We start from the raw sequence: 16,268 nt of genomic DNA, 5'->3' as shown, positions 1-16,268 counted from the left end.
GGTTTATGGCCATTGTGCAACATGATCCTCTTATCTCTGGTAAAAGTCTGCAAGGTTTACCAGCAGCTTTTGACACAAATGAACTTAAGATCTGGCTGCTTTTCTGCAGAAGCTATCTGGGATCAGTGGGGTCATTCTAAAGATGAAAACTATCTGCACTCCCCAGGGTCATATTGGTTATCTTCCTTGCTTCACATTCCCTCATGGAAAGCGAGTTGTCAATATTTGCGTCAATGAGATGCCACTTGATGAGATACTTCAGATTTTTAAAATGAACAGTTATATGTATCTCATAATCGGTACTGAACATTACAATCATCCAACTATAGCCAAGCCTGGGAACAGTGAATGTCAGAAGGAGAAAAGGAGCTAACTCAAAATAAGTTTGAAGAAAAGATGAGTAGAGCTGACAGATGGTACTGCACTTTAAGGAAATCACGACTTTCCCCTCCTTCCATCAGTTGCTAAGGAGAGATTATATATGAGAGAGTATCATCAAGAATATCAGCGTTCAGGTAGTACTTAATTCTGACCAGTGTTTGAACACCCATGAAGCCATCTTACATCTCCTTCCATAGTAATCCAACCTGCTCTTGGGACTGCAGCATTCATCCCTGGGACTCTTTATTTCTAAGATGGAAGATGGGAATGCTCTATCTTTTAAACTGACCAGAAAGCTGCTCAGAACCGTTAACCGGTCCACCATGCAGTTATGCATCTCTTGAGCTGCAAAGGCAAATGGGAACATGTCAGAACGTATTTCCCTGCAGCTTAGTGACTCCACATTCAGTAGCTGCTTTAACCCAGAACAATGATCTTTCTCTTTTCGGCTTTCCACGGGATAGGGTTCAACCCCATTAATGACTGCATTTCCTCCTTACCACTCCAAGGATACTTGCTGAAAGGGGATGATGTAATTGTCATGACTGAAATGAAACTCCGATCAGTTCAGGAGACTGAGTGTGAAGAACACACATTTGCTACAGAAATTCATCTGGCAAAGAAAAAAAGAAGAAAAAATGCAGAAGATCATTGCTTGCTTTTTAAAAAAAAGATTGCAAGATGCATATTGTTTACTCAAGCTTTTACTGGCTGAAGGGCAGAGCTCAAAGGGTTGTAGTGAATGGGGCTACATCTGGCTGGTGACCGGTCACCAGCAGTGTTCCTCAGGGCTCAGTTCTAGGGCCAGTTCTGTCCAATATATTTATCATTGATTTGGATGCAGGAGTTGAATGCACCATTAGCAAGTTTGCTGATGACACCAAACTGGGAGGTGCTGTTGACTCTCTTGAGGGACAAGAGGCCTTGCAGAGGGATCTGGATAGAATGGAGCACTGGGCAATCAATGGCATGACACTGAACAAGAACAAATTCTGGATTCTGCACCTGGGATGGAATACCGCCAGGCACAAGTATAAATTGGGAGAGGAGTGGCTGGAGAGCAGCCCTGCAGGAAGGGGTCTGGGGGTGCTGGTCGCCAGCAGGTTCAGTGTGAGTCAGCAGCGTGCCCTGGCAGCCAAGGGGGCAAACTGCACCCTGGGGTCCATCAAACACAGCGTAACCAGCCGGTCAAAAGAGGTGATTAGCCTGCTGTATTTAACGCTGCTGTGGCCTTGCCTTGAGTATGGTGTGCAGTTCTCGGCCCTGTGATTTAAAAAGGATGTGAAGGTCCTTGAATGTGTCCTGAGGAGGGCACCAAAGCTGGTGAAGGGCCTGGAAGGCATGTCCTCTGAGGAGCGGCTGAGGACACGGGGTTTGCCTAGTTTGGAGAGAAGGAGGCTGCGGGGCGACCTCATTGCTCTCAGCAGCTTCCTGAGGAGGGGATGTGGAGAGGGAGGTGCTGATCCCTTCTCCCTGGTACCCAGTGCCAGGACGCATGGGAATGGCTCAAAGCTGCGCTGGGGAAGGTTTAGACTGGACATGAGGAAACCTTTCTTTCCCAAGAGGGTGGTAAAACCCTGGGACAGGCTTCCTGGAGAGATGGTCGATGCCCCATGCCTGTCTGTTTCAGAGGTATTTATTTGGACAATGCCCTTAACACCATGCTTTAGCTTTTGGTCAGCCCTGAACTGGTCAGGCAGTTGGACTAGATGATCATGGTAGGTCCCTTCCAGCTGAAATAGTCTATTCTATATTCTATTCTAAGCCTTCCGTCAACAGAAGCAGTGATACATTGCCTGCTAAATGACCTCCCTTGTCTCCTACTTGAACTGTACTATATCCACTAATTCCTCCAAAGACAAGAGCTATAGAAGTGACATTCCAGCTGAGGATGGACCAACACAATCCTCAGAGCTAGGTGAAGCCATGTTTACAACATCTTCCTCTTAAGTGACATGCAGCATGCTAAAAAGCAGCCACGTCCCATCTTCTCTCCCATCTGAGGTAAAACTGGCCCTTGTTTTAGCAAAGCAATGTGGAAAATTGTGTCTTTTATTTGATGGCCATACCCAATAATGACAGTTACGATGGGAATGCATATGGGTTAATGATGAGTACTCTTACTTGAGAACTGAGACCCACCAACAGAAGTGCCTGCAGGTGTAGAGGATGGAGTCCCTCACCATCGCAGAGAAGGATGCAGTTACATGCTGCAAACTAGTATTTCATGAAAGGCCTTCAGGGAAGGGAAAAAGACCAGGCTTGTACATTTTTGCAATGAAAAGCACCAAAGAGAGCACAAAGGCGCCTTAAGTGTTACTGGGAGAATCCCTTGGGCTGTAGTGTTGGTGAGGTTTAGGTGACTGGCAGCAAAATGTGCTGCAGACTAACTGCACATGATTATGATACCCAAAATTGTAGGCATAGGAAGAACAAGAGGCTGGGGGAGCTGGTAAGGAGGACAGGGCCAATGGTGGTAGCTGAGGGATATTCATAAATTGCATGGCTAGAAAGGAAGATAATAAGAAGCAAAGGCTGTAGAAGTGACTAATATGGTATAAGGCCAGTAAGGAGAGAGAGCAGAGGATGAAGCAGTCACTGGAGGCAAGTTTTTGGGTCAGAGCACAACAGTGAGTGTGAGGACAGACAAACGTCACTCAGGCTTGTTTCCCAGACCTTCCTCAGGATGCACTGCCTCCCTTATTCCACAGAACAAAGACTTAAGATCCTCCTTAAGATTCCTCTCTTTTGGCTTGACTTTGACTTGACTTTAATGAACTAACTAACTTCCACACTGGTGCTGTACGGCTTCGGTCTTTCCCTTGGTTTTTGCTGTGTGGTCTGTAACTTTCTCAGTTAGACCGCAAGCTCCATAGTAAACCATTATAGCGGTAAAGTATAAAGCGCAGAGAATTACAGCACCTAAATGGTATCTAAAGGATACCTGTGGCGTTCTATGAATAATAACCTACCCAGCTGTAAAAATGAATTGCATAAATAGATTACAAAAGGGTAGGATGCAGAACTTGTACTTGTGGAGTGGTTCTGGCAACAGGGTGGGAATACTAGCGGAGCAGGTTTTTTTGGGAAAAAGTAGTGGTAAAAGAAAGTTAATTTTAGTTTTGAGAGGATCTCTTGTGCAACAAGAACCCTCTGTATGTCGTGAGTGTGCAGAAGAGAGTGGTGCCATTACAACAATACAATGAACCAGATGCGCCCGAGCTCTGGTCAAATTAAGATGCAGTCAAGAATTTTAAACATTATGCTACACATTTCATCTAAAGCATTTAGTAGCACACAGAAAACTACTTCACTTGGTGAGAAGCTGTGATGTATTTCTACAGCAAGAAATATCACAGAGAGAGCTGTCACCAGTGAAAAACAATTTGGACTCAAGTGAAAGAAATGATAAAAAGACGATGATAGGAAGCCATTATAGGACACTGGGGGAGGATGAGAAAGCAGAACAGGAAATGTTTATGTAGATAAAGGAAGCCTGCAAAACAACTACAACAGGGATCATAGGAATGTCAATCGGCCTGTCACTGAGGGGAATTGTAATGAGGAAATATCAAAGAAGTGTGAAAAGCTGAAGACTTTACATAGCCCTGAATTGTCTTTAGGCAGTTTATGAACGTGCAGCTATAGATAGAGAAGCAATGGAGTCAGAGAGCTCACATCCTGGCTTCCATCTCCAACTCCAAAATAGTGCAGGTTTGAAAGAATCAGTTTATTGACCTTCTGGGTTATGCTGCTAGCTCTATTTTCTCAGGCCTTCTGCAGATGGCTGGGGGCTGGTATATTCACAGAGGATGTGGTTCGTTTAACTTCTGGGGATTGACTCTTGTCATGTTTGTGGAGGGCATGAACTATAAATTGTTGGGAAGACAACTTTGCAAGTATGAGATGGTTAAGTGGCTATATGTTTTTACCATCTGAGTTATTCTTAAATAAAGTTGGAATCTATGATAGGCAATAACTAGTCAATTTTGGAAATTAGAATATACACTACCAAAAGTTTAGTTCCATTTGCAGTTAAAAAAAATCTGGTACAAAACCCGTTCTGCTGCCAGCAGTACCATCTTGGCTTCTGCGAGGTTTAAATTCTCCACTGCAAAAGTGCAGTTAAGAATGTGAGGCTTTGGTGAAACTTCTCTGTGTTCCAGCTGTAAGAAAGAACAGTTAAGTGAAAATTACTGGATGTTACTCAGGTGATATTAAAGCATCAGGTCTGGTAGCATTGGTCTTCTGTCCATCCCTAGCTTTTGCTTGCCTTCTGCTCAGGCTCTGTGTGTCCACTGCACTGCTGCAGGCCTTCCTTTGCCAGGGGTTTCCACCTGGTGCCTCCAGTAGCCACTTAAATGCCCTTGATGCTTGCCTCATCGAAAACCCGTGTGTTCTGCCATGGGGCCAGCATAAAACAGGTGGAAGTCCCCTCTGATGCTGGACTTAAATAGCCTCAAGGAACATCAGCTCATACTAACAGGACTGCAGCCAGGAAATAAGAAGAGTTGCAAGAGTAACCACCAAATATTTACGGGCAGTAGTTCAAAGCATGTTCTGAGAAGCTGAAGCTGTAAAATTCATTGCGCTAGACTTCATTTTTGCAAAGACTCATCTGAACAAGCATCTGGTATGTTCGGATTCGAAGCACACAGGTCTGCTAATGTATTGTTCTGCACAACAATAATCACTTTAAGATTACCCCTGACTTCATTCAGTGTTACTACTATAACACAGATCATTCCTTGACATCTGCTAAAATGGATAACATACTTTTATAGTATTTTATCTTTTCTGGTCTTTATTTGTCCTGGTGAAAGATGATCTGGCTTGATATTTCTCAAGACATAATTGTTGTGTCTGGAGTCATCCTTGTTTGTGTAACAGGGATTGCACTTGTGAGACTTGCAGGGCATTAGAAAGAGCACTGATTTTATAACAGAGACTGTAATTCACTAAGGTTTTGATGAAACTGTGGGAGAAAAGTGAAGATAGTTAATTCTATTTCCCTCTGGTTCCATGTGTACACTGGTCTCCAAAAGCTTTGCAGAGGTTTTCAAGAACAAACTCTAATCAAACCTTTTCCTAGGAAACTCTCGTTAGCAGCCTGCAGAAATGCCTGCTTTATTTTAATGAGCCCTTTCAGCAGTATCACACAACTGTTCATAATCTCAAAACTCCTATTTGAATAGCTGTGACAAGACAATTATGCTCCCATGGACCAATTTTTAGTTATCTTTGGTTGACTTCCACTAAAAACATATTTGTGCCTCTTTGCTGTCAGCCAAAATATTTTGTGGAATTCAGTATTATTTATCTCACTAATTACCCTTTAACTTGCTTTTGCTTATTTTTACAAATTTCCCTTTTTTCCCTCTACTAGATTATTTATTTTTTTAAGGCTTACTACTTATTGTTTCTACTGACCTTTGGATCCCTAAGCCTATGAGGCTCTGGGATATTTTTCCTATTTAAAATCCAAAAGGAGACATTTCAGTTTCCTTTTATTTTTTTTCCCAAATATTTTCTGCCAGCAATTCCCTTTTATATGACTGCTTAATTTTGTTTCCCCAACTCATAGAAATTCATGTTAAAATAGGAGTAGAGGAAATTCTTTTGGCAGCCTGCCTGCTGAACTCTAGAAATGCCACTTCACATAGTCCGTGCTTTGGATGGTTGAGTGACTTCCAGAGAATATAGCTGGGAAGACAAACCTGTGGACCGAAGCCTGTTAATCTGAGGAGAGGGGAAGCCATCCTCTAAATTGCTTCATCCTGATCATCACATGTCTTTTTGATTCTGCATGCTTCACCTTGGCATAGTAATTCATTCTCTTCACCACTTCATTTGTCGGTCACTGTGATAACTCAGCCGGCAGGCACTAATGGTGCCAGTGAATTTTGTGACACTGACACCCATTTACTAATAAGCATATTAAGATACAGCATATAGACAATTATACGGTTAATAGATAGTAATGACTTTAGACCTGTGCTTACCTGAGTGTCCTTTAAGACAGGAATCTGCCTGGGAAAGGATGGCTCTGTTGTCACTTCATGGTCATCTCCCAAACAAGATGATCCTAATTATGTAACTGCGAAGTCCTAAAAGCATTTTAGTCTTTCCTAAGTGAAATGAAATTACAAGTTTACACTTGATCTTTGTATGGAAAATGTTAAAATTCACAGCAGGTTTCCAGACGTCTGCTTCCCAACTGTTTTTAAAATCTAGGTCATTATATATAGGTGGCATCAGATAAGTCTCCATGGAAGTCTCAGAATATTTTAAACAGCAAAATGGGTCAGTCTTCTTTAAAGCTTGTAACCATCTAACACAAGTTTTTCATATGTGTACAGTCCAAGAAAGGTTAAATATCTCTCTTGACCCCTCATTGAGTGTGAATTTTTAACGTTCCATGTTCTCATAGCTCTGTAAGGCAGCATTTTCTAGATAAATTCCCCTGCTATTTCAATGTTTGCTGTTTTTTTGCGATCCAGTATGAAACCTATGGCAATATAAATCCTATCTTGTTTCAGAGCTTGGTCGTTCATTTCCATATGCTGTCCTTGACTGCAGGCATTTTCCATGAGCTGAAACGTTTGATGTGCCTCAGCTACTACTGTTTCTTTGATTTTGTTGTTATTATTCTCCTCATTATGTTGGCCCAGACTGCGACTGAAACAGCGCTTTCGAAAGGTGCCCCACCCCCTGTGTGCAATTTTACACATGCTTGCAAACAATTTTCAGACTAGCGAGCAACACACATTGCTCTAAGCCATGGCGGAGCAGAGGCACAAGGTAGTGCAGTGCTGGAGAGGGCTACTGGATGGGTGCTGCTGGGAAGTAGCAAGGGGATTGATGGGGAGAGATGGTCGCCAACGCTGAACATACCATTGGTAGGGAAGCAGAGAGACATCGGACCCAGACGATTTCAGTGGCAGAAGGATGCTGGACGGGTAAGACATTGCTGGGTGAGGAAAGCAGTGGATGCTCTGGCTTTTGGACTTTCTACAGGTAGAAGCTACTTGACCTGTGGAGCAAAATGTTGGAAGGGATCCTGCCTTAACTGGCTACAGACGTGTCAGCTTGGGAACCTTTATCCTGGTTGCCTTAGCCTGGATCAGGTCCACTGCTCAGGGGCATAATCCAGTTACAGACAGGACATGGTTCGGTGCCTCGGGAACAGAGCCACAGGGGCCCCTAGCAGCCCTGAGACAGACCTACAAGCCAAAAGCCTGCCACATTTTCCCACCGCCAACCTGACTGCCTGACAACCCAGCTGAGAGCCAGGCCAGCGTGAGAAGGTCCTCGCTAGCCTGAGTGAAATGCATGACATTTGGCAGCTCCATTGGTCTGTGGGCTATTGAAACCCATAAAAACATTCCCAGTGCTTTCAGAGGACTGCGGATCCTGCCTCCAGGCTGCTTTCCTTGTGCCGTGACAGCACTCCAAGAACTCAGATAATATCACCACCTTCTGAACGTAAATCCACCTATGTCTGAAAGTGTTTACTGTTTTTTTTTCCTGAGCTTTTTACATCTGCCTCTTATTTTCATGTACTTGCCCACAACTGCCAAAGAATAAACTTGTCTCTTTTTTCATTTCTTTCCATTGCAGCCAATACAATCTCCTTGTGCCTGTTGCAAATTCCTCCACCACTGAGCTCTTCTGGCATCATGCTGGCTTGTGTTTTTAGGGCAGAGGGGAAGAGGGCTTTGTGTGGTCATTTAATGCATGAGAAAACCCATTAATAGATTTTCTGGGTAACTGAAATGTTTTTATCTGCAGAATAGAGCCTAACACTGCAAGCTTCCTCCCGATGCCCTGGCAGTCTCCTGCAATTCCAATTTGGTGTGACTGGTTTTTTGGAAGGAAAGAGCAGATTGAACTCTGTGCTTATTCATTCTCATTGCTGGGGCTCATCAATGAAGCAATTGTATTTTTTGGTGATGTCAGCGTCGGCGTGTTTTAAACTGACAGGAAACCACTCACGTGTACGATTGCTAGGCCACCAGGTGAGAATGAGAAGGAACCAGGACAGTGACTATGAATATGGACCAGATCTGAGCCCACAACACAGCTGAAGAAACTCACAGCCCACTTTTAAACAGTTGAAATACTCAGTTCCCCCATAGTGGCTTATTTGTGATTTTGCAACCTGTTGCTGTGAAATTAAGGTGATGTCAAGAGCGGATGATAACTACTTCAGCTAAGTTGTATAAAACAGCAACAGACAGACTGCTGAATCACAGCGTTAAAAAGATTTCGTGCAACTAACAAATAATTACATAAAAAAAAAAAAGAGGAACAATATTGTATGCAAATTGAACCATTTTAAAACAACAAACTGCAAAGGTCTGCATGCACTGTCAGTGGCTCCTTATATCCCTGGGGAAAGGCGCTCTCGTTCTTGGCCATGGAAATGCAGTTTTCTTCCCTGAAGATGGCTAGAAGCAATACAGCCATCTACTGACTGACAAGGTTAACCACAGCATGTTTATGTGCTTGTCATTTAACTTGCTCTCTATTTCCATCCTAAAATTGTGGCCTGTGGAAAACTGGTTTTCAGCAGAAGCTAATTACCGAAGCACACAATTAATAGCTGATTAGTAACTTGCTGACTCTCCTTATTACTCATTGCTCTGACATCTGGTTAGGTAGCTGTGTGTATAAGCACTCCCAAGCATGTGCCATGTATTTTCCCCAAGTGTAAGTTGGCATCGCATCTTGCAGTTGACATGCAAGGGCTCCGTTCCCACATCCCCGCTGCTGTGTAGGGCTAAGAGAAAATCATAATCAGAATACATTGCCACCAAAGAACGTGACAAGACTCCCTGACGTCTGTGTCCGTCCTGTTCCCCTTTTGACACCTCAGGTTGGTGATTGCTGAACACTGATCACTTTGTAGAAGTCAGAGAAACACTCTGGACACCAACACAAGGTTGACAAAGCAACCTGGCAAAATAAGGGGATGGGAGTCTTTGACTCAGGAATTATTCAGGATATTTAACTGTGTTTAAGGGCTGTTCATAGGTAGTGCGATGATGCAGGTGTTTGAAAATGGAGTCTGACGTGCAATACCCTGCGTGTTACGTGACCTAAGGGCTCGCATGTCCTAAGACCATGGAATCTTGCAGGAAGTCCACGTCTTGCCACAGACTCTTACTGAAACAAACTAATGAAGAACATTTCAAGTTCATACAACTACAACGTAAGATGCGAAAATGGAATGAAAGTGGATGAAACACTGCTTTTAAAGACAGTTTGTATTACAGTAACACCTAGATCCTGGACAATGTCAAGAAGCTCCCTTTTACCAAAAGGCTTCTGTAATCCTTAAAGGAAAATGAAACGTTGGTTAATAATCATATAAGGCTCAGCAGGAACAGCGTCTGTGTCAGCAAACTGAAAAAAATACCTGGCATACTTAGTGCACAAGTGGCTGGCTGAGCAGTCCAAAAGGCATTCACGAAAACATAGTGAGGCAGCAGACTACATGTAAATATAAAACCAGTCTCACATGGTTACAAAACGACTGTAGGGATTGAGACTGACCAGAGCAACCGACTCTGCACAGTGAGCCTCACGACAGCTTACAGAACGTGGTTTTCACAAATGGTGAATGAAGTCCCACCATCCTCCTTAGGTTTAGGAGGAGCCGTGTAACCTGCAGTGCTGCTGTGGAGGTGCTAAACGCTCTCGAGGCGGAGGGCTGATTGCAACTGTTGGAGCTAGCTGACCTACATATCCACATATGGTTCCTACCCTTGCTGGAACTGGAGCATCCAGATTTACACGACTAAGACTTCGCTTTGAAGTGTCACTGTGAGGAAATGGGGCCCTTCTTCCTCCTTCATCCACGTCAGCACGGCTTGAATTAAATTTTAACTATGTTTAATTCCTATTGCCTACATAACATATAGGCTGAAATCACCCTTTCCAATTTTTAGAACAACCAAAAGCCAAGGCATCAAGAACTACAGGCAAAATACCACTCCTAGGTTATTTTATTATATCTTGCTATTGTAAATGAGATGTTACCATAGATTCTCACAAGACAGTGTAAAGCTCCACACATATCGGCAACAAGCATTTGAGATTTTAAACGGAGACTCGAGACTCTCCTTCTGATATTCAAGAACTTGTAAAAACTTCCTTTAATAAGAGTGTGATATTTAATGGACAGAGATAAATATCATGCTATTATAAAATCTTATAGCTACAAGAATAGCATTTCAGGCTGAGGTGGTTATATTTTCCAGAGTCCAGATGTAAGGATGACACCTAAAAAGACAAACAAGTATAGAGAAGCATTTGAAAACAAAATATTTGGAAGCATTTGGAAGCAAAACCTAAACCAGCTTGTTTCCACTCAAAAATAAATGAGTGTCATCACGACTGACATGAGACAATGGCTCAGACAGAACAAATTATAAATATACAAAACATACGGATTTCCAGAACAATTGGATCTTGTTTCTGTAAGGACTTATGCACATGAGTGGATCCATTGAGTTTCCTGGGACTGATCATGTGTGAAGTTACTGGTTAGAGTCTGTAAGTCTCCAGTCATGTGCAGTGACATTTGCAAACCTGTAGGAATGGAACTTCGAAAATGATAAATTCTTCTGAAGAGCGATGGTTTCTTTTCTATGGACTGGATAATACTTAGCAAGCACGTGGCCATTTCTGTTATAAATAATAATAAGCCTTATATGTAAAGCTATAAAGCAGAGGCTGAGAAAAGATTAGACATTTAATAATCATTAGATTGGCAGTTCTTAAAAGTTTTTCCTCTTCCACCTCACAAAACTACATTCTTGGCCTTACATGCTCTCCCAACAATCTGGGAATTATTTATGTGGCTATTTTCAACCTGTGCAGCATTGACACACAGGGCATATGGTAGTGGGGGAGAGAGAAGTGCCGCAGGCAGCGTTGTGAGGGATACTGCCAGGAGGCAATGATGACACCAGAGTTGCAAGCAGGGAGGAGCTGCCTTGCTAATCCAAGCATTTTCATCACTGCGGTCCCCCTACCCTGTTCCTACCTGGACACTCCTTCTGCCTCAGATGCCACTGGAATAAGGCAGTGGTGCTGGGCCATGCCGTGCCTGGAGAGTGGTGAAGAAGGCTTGGAACTAGCAGTGCTGCTCTGCTCTGCCCTTGCCATTTCCTCACACCATGTCCCGGGAGCTGGGGAGGCACTCGGAGACAAACAGCACTGTAGTGGTTAGTGGAAGAGCAACCCTTTCTGTAATAAAAAGCTGGATATTCACTTACATATCTTAATTCTTTCCATGCGTGTCCTTTCTTGCCCTCCCCCCCTAAATTTTGTTCAAACAGAAAAACAGGAATTTGGCCTCATGTCTGGGATTTCTGGATAGCTAGCAACCTGACTGGATGTGTAACAGTGCAGATCAAATGATGGCTGTCCTGATAAATGGCCAGCGCACATACACAGGTCAACTGCACTTCAAGTGAATATAAATCTGAGGTATCTTGGAGCATGTCATGCTTACTGCACAGGTGCTAGTTATCTGAGTATGTGCCAGGAGATGCCTGTATCCGCATTTCTGCCTGTGTTGTCCTGAGCTGAAATTAGAGATGCTGGCACAAACTTTATGCAAGACAAGATAAAACACTTTTAAAATATCTGACAGAGCCCTTGTAATGTAAATCAACAACCTATCAGGTTTCAGAACTTTTCCTTTGAGCATGAAAAATTCTGGCTACCATCAAGTCACTTGTTTTCTTTCCTTTATCAGTTTTTAATCCTGAACACAGTCAGAGAAAAATTGACTATAGGAAGGAGTGATCTTTCCAATGACAGTAAATTTTACATTGCCGTTGATCCAGACAAATCCATCACTGCTTCCTGGAGGTGGAAGGGATGATACCCTTACAGGCAATGCCTCAACTTCGCTTGTATATTACAGAGAATGGAACAGGCATCTTCTCAGGCTGCAGCTGGGTAGTTCTTAGATGGGGGAATAGTTACTCTGTTCCCCCTGTAAGCGTGACCTTCCCTAACCAAATCCTTGACACTACCCCCCACACTGGGGCTTGGCGCTATCTTGAGGTAAAGTTCCATGGACTAATTATATGCTATTGTAAAAAGAGCTAAGGAAAAAGGTCACATTGGTTTTAACTGTGTTTCCTCTAAATTTAATTAAATATGGCTTTGTTCTCAAATAATGAGAGACCCCTTAGGACTTATAATTTCTAAGGTTATGGGACCCAGAACTCTGGGGCACCACGCACTGTGCCAGGATGTAATGCACAAATAAGCCCCGATTCTGCAGACAGTTATGCACCTACCTCATTTCACGCATGTCTCCAAGCACAAGGAGCTAGTTACTCAGTCTACAGCTAGGCACTGTGGAGAATGGTCTCTACCCCAAAGGGCTTATAACCTCAAAAGAAAGTCAAGCAAGTAACAGAAAACAAGGAAACATTTAGAGTGAGGAATAATTTTTCAGCTCTCAGTGTCACTTTATCATGTATTACCCTATCAGTGTCTGTGTAGGAAGTGACTGCCATTTCTTTCATGTGGGCAGACTGCTAGGTCCCTTAATGCCAACAGGCCGTCACATGAATAAAGAATGCTACGGATGAAAGCAGAAGCTGGATCACACCACTGATCTCCTCAGTAGCTTCTTGTGGGCAATAAGGTCAAAGGCTTTTTGAAAGTTAAAAATCAATTATATTAGTAGATTTTCTTTTCTTCTATTCACTGCCCTGCAAAAGAGATCTTCCTTCATAGCAATGATGATTTATCTCCAGTTTTTCTTGGTGGTGACTTAGAATTATTTGAGATTTAAAAAGACAAGGAATTTGCTAAATGGAAATAGTATTTTTTACAAAGACAAATGCTCGTCTAAAAAAAAAAATCATGACTGTACCTGGTTTTGCTAGATTTCCCATGGCCATTTTAACAATTTGTTTTAAATTGAATATTTGAAATTGTGTCTTTTCAGCACTCCGCAACAAAACAATTTATAGACATTTTAACAATGGTTTGGATAATTCTCATGTTTAAAGTGGATGACAAATTATTGACAAATTAGGTATAATTTGAACCCATACTTAGGAAGAATTAATAGCACACAAAAAAAAGTTCCAAATAAAACTCCATGCTAAATCTGTAAGCAAAAAGCCATTCTCTACAACCATAGTCCATGTCTGAGATCAGATTCTGAGACTGTATAACACAGCGGTCTAGCTCTTTTGTACTGCAGTTTTACAGGATAAAGAAGGGTCCATTTAAGTTCTGTCCCAGAAAGCCACTGCTCACCTAAAACTTTTCTATCCCTGCAGTTGTTTAACCAGCATATTTATTGTTTGATTCTCCTTGAAACAAGATACCATGACATTCTCTTACCTGTATGTCTCTGTTGAAGCACCTCACGTGTAAGAGGGAAAATTTACGGATAACTGCTACTCCTCTTTAGTCTTGAAGATATCATCAGGGCAAAATTATTTGCAGATGAATCACATTTTCATTTAACCATTTCAAGAAGTTATTCCTTACACGCTTGTTGCCAACTAGACTACCCCTGCTAGTAACATCGCACCGAATTAATATGTGTTTTCAGGATTTGTCAATAAAACCATCTTCACGCCCCTGTTAGAAACCAGGTATTTGGTCTTGCAGGATTTCATTCCAGAAGTTAAATGTTGAAACTGCATAGCCCAGCTGAAGTAATTGGAAGTCCAGTTCCACGTAGCAGTCCGTCCGCCAGTCACCTATTGCAGACGAGTGGGGCCTTGAACTGCCACGTTCTTTACAGGTGATTTGCAAGTGAAAGCAAGTAGTTCTGTATTTCCCTCTCAGCCTGCTCCATTTGAATTCTCTGGTGGCTAGAAAGGAGAAAGCTTATTAGCGTTCTTATCAGTGGATATGCTTGTAAGCTTGCACTCTCTCTCTCTCTTAATAGCCCCTTAGTTCTTGAAACCTTCAGTATTGTAATATCCCAGAAAGCCCTGCTACCCTTTGTGAAGTTTGATGGAAAGTGGCCACTGGGCTCAAAGGTTAGCGGCAGGTACATGTAGAAAACATCAGCGTCTAAGTCCTGACAAACTACTGAGAAGCCCATTATTATATTTAGATATATATGCATTTCAGCTTGTTTGCTTACAGAAATATCAGGACTGACAAATTGTACACCTCTTGTTGAAAGACATGTGGTCAAACCTGTTTGTCAACGTTGCTAATATGGCAACAAAAAGACTTCCAGAGCCATTTTTGCTCATGGAAATCCATGATGGAAATTCCTATAGTACTGTTGGGAATTAGCAGAATTTCTAGTACAGAAGAGATGATATACACTTCCAGAGTGAGAAAACCCATGTGAATATGACCTTTCCCCTAGTTTTCTTCAGGAATAAACCTCTCTGGCTTCATGTATACAACTGAAAGGCACGCAAACAGCACAAACCCACTCTTTCCTCCTTGTACATCAGGTTTTCCAGATCATTAAATGAAATGTAAATTCTGTGATTTAGAACAGAAAATCCTGGCAGGGGCTGAAATATCAATTTTCTCAAAGCCGTTTGTTCTGAAGAAGGAATGTGGGAATCCTTGTCATTTTTTTATCGTAAGGCAGAGTTTTTTAAAAGTCTTGGATAAAACTGATGTTTCTGAGCATGCAGATTCTTAAGTTCTTTCTGGTTGTCATCCCACATACAGGTCAGTAATTTCACATGACCCCAACTATTAGTATAAATAGCAGAAGAGGCTGAATTCATTAGTTACAACCCAGCTTGTAACTGCTATGATTTTAGTTGGCATTACAGCGCCTAGGCTGAGCCCTGCTGGTTTGTGCAGAGGAATGCAAGAAAAAGGTGATCCAGAGTTTTTAGACTGTACGCTCACTGTCCTATCAGAAAATAAATAAATAAATAAATAAATAAAAAAAATCAAGAAACAGAGAAGATATTTTACTGGCAATAACTTGAGATTTTGATCTATTCCAACTTGATAAATGCGTATCAGCATAGATTAATCATACAGTGTACCTACAGTGCCTAACTTAGTTAAGAACCTAGAGATGTAGGATCCTATATGCTCTGAATTTTCCCTTGGATAGTCTAATGGCTGTATAAGAAGCCTCAACTCTCAAATTAGGTACCTGTTTTAGCTACCTCAAAAGTCAGAAGATGATCCCTCAGTCTTTCATAACATTTTAATGCATGAATTCCTTTATCTAAAAAAATTAATAAAGTTTTGGCAATCTTAAGGATGATTTACCATAATTTTTCCTCCGAACTACAGGGATGTCACAGACAATACACATATGCAAAAAGATTACTATGGCTTTGTCAAGGCATGTCAAGTCAGACAAGGACCAAGAATAATGACATAATTTCTTGCTTGTTAAAATATCAAATGGCCTCCTGGTGTGACACTTTTTACTACTTCACAATGTATATTCATTAAATGTTTTCTGAAATGTAAATTAATGTCAAACTATTTTTACCAGGTTTTAAGTTTCAGTCCTAAAACGAGATCGCCACAAGTGTAATTCTGAACGGCAAGGGCCTGTGCACAGTACAGGGATGTGCTCGTAGAGCTGGCACAACACACAGCTTCTAAAATGACACCACAGGAGAGACCTTTTTGTTCTCAGGTTGTGACTCAGGAGGTTTCTTGATCACCCCAAGTCTGGAGTTTTTTGAAGTAGCTAATGGGTGTGTTATAGAAATATTATGTCTATGTAGATGGTCAAATTGTCAAACAATAAAATTGCAACCATCCTAAATGCAAAGTTTAAAACTTACCATTTGCTTTGATTTTTGTTTATTAATCCTTGCAAGTGCTCATCTAGCTGATCCGTTTTGATGCATCACCCTATGTACAAATATTTGACTAGTGCTTGGAAA

This window comes from Nipponia nippon, unplaced genomic scaffold, assembly GCF_047370975.1.
Source record: "Nipponia nippon isolate SJK-2023a ecotype South Korea unplaced genomic scaffold, ASM4737097v1 scaffold_1, whole genome shotgun sequence".
Taxonomy (NCBI): domain Eukaryota; kingdom Metazoa; phylum Chordata; class Aves; order Pelecaniformes; family Threskiornithidae; genus Nipponia; species Nipponia nippon.
The sequence above is the reverse complement of the archived record's forward strand: the minus strand, read 5'-3'. Positions refer to the sequence as shown.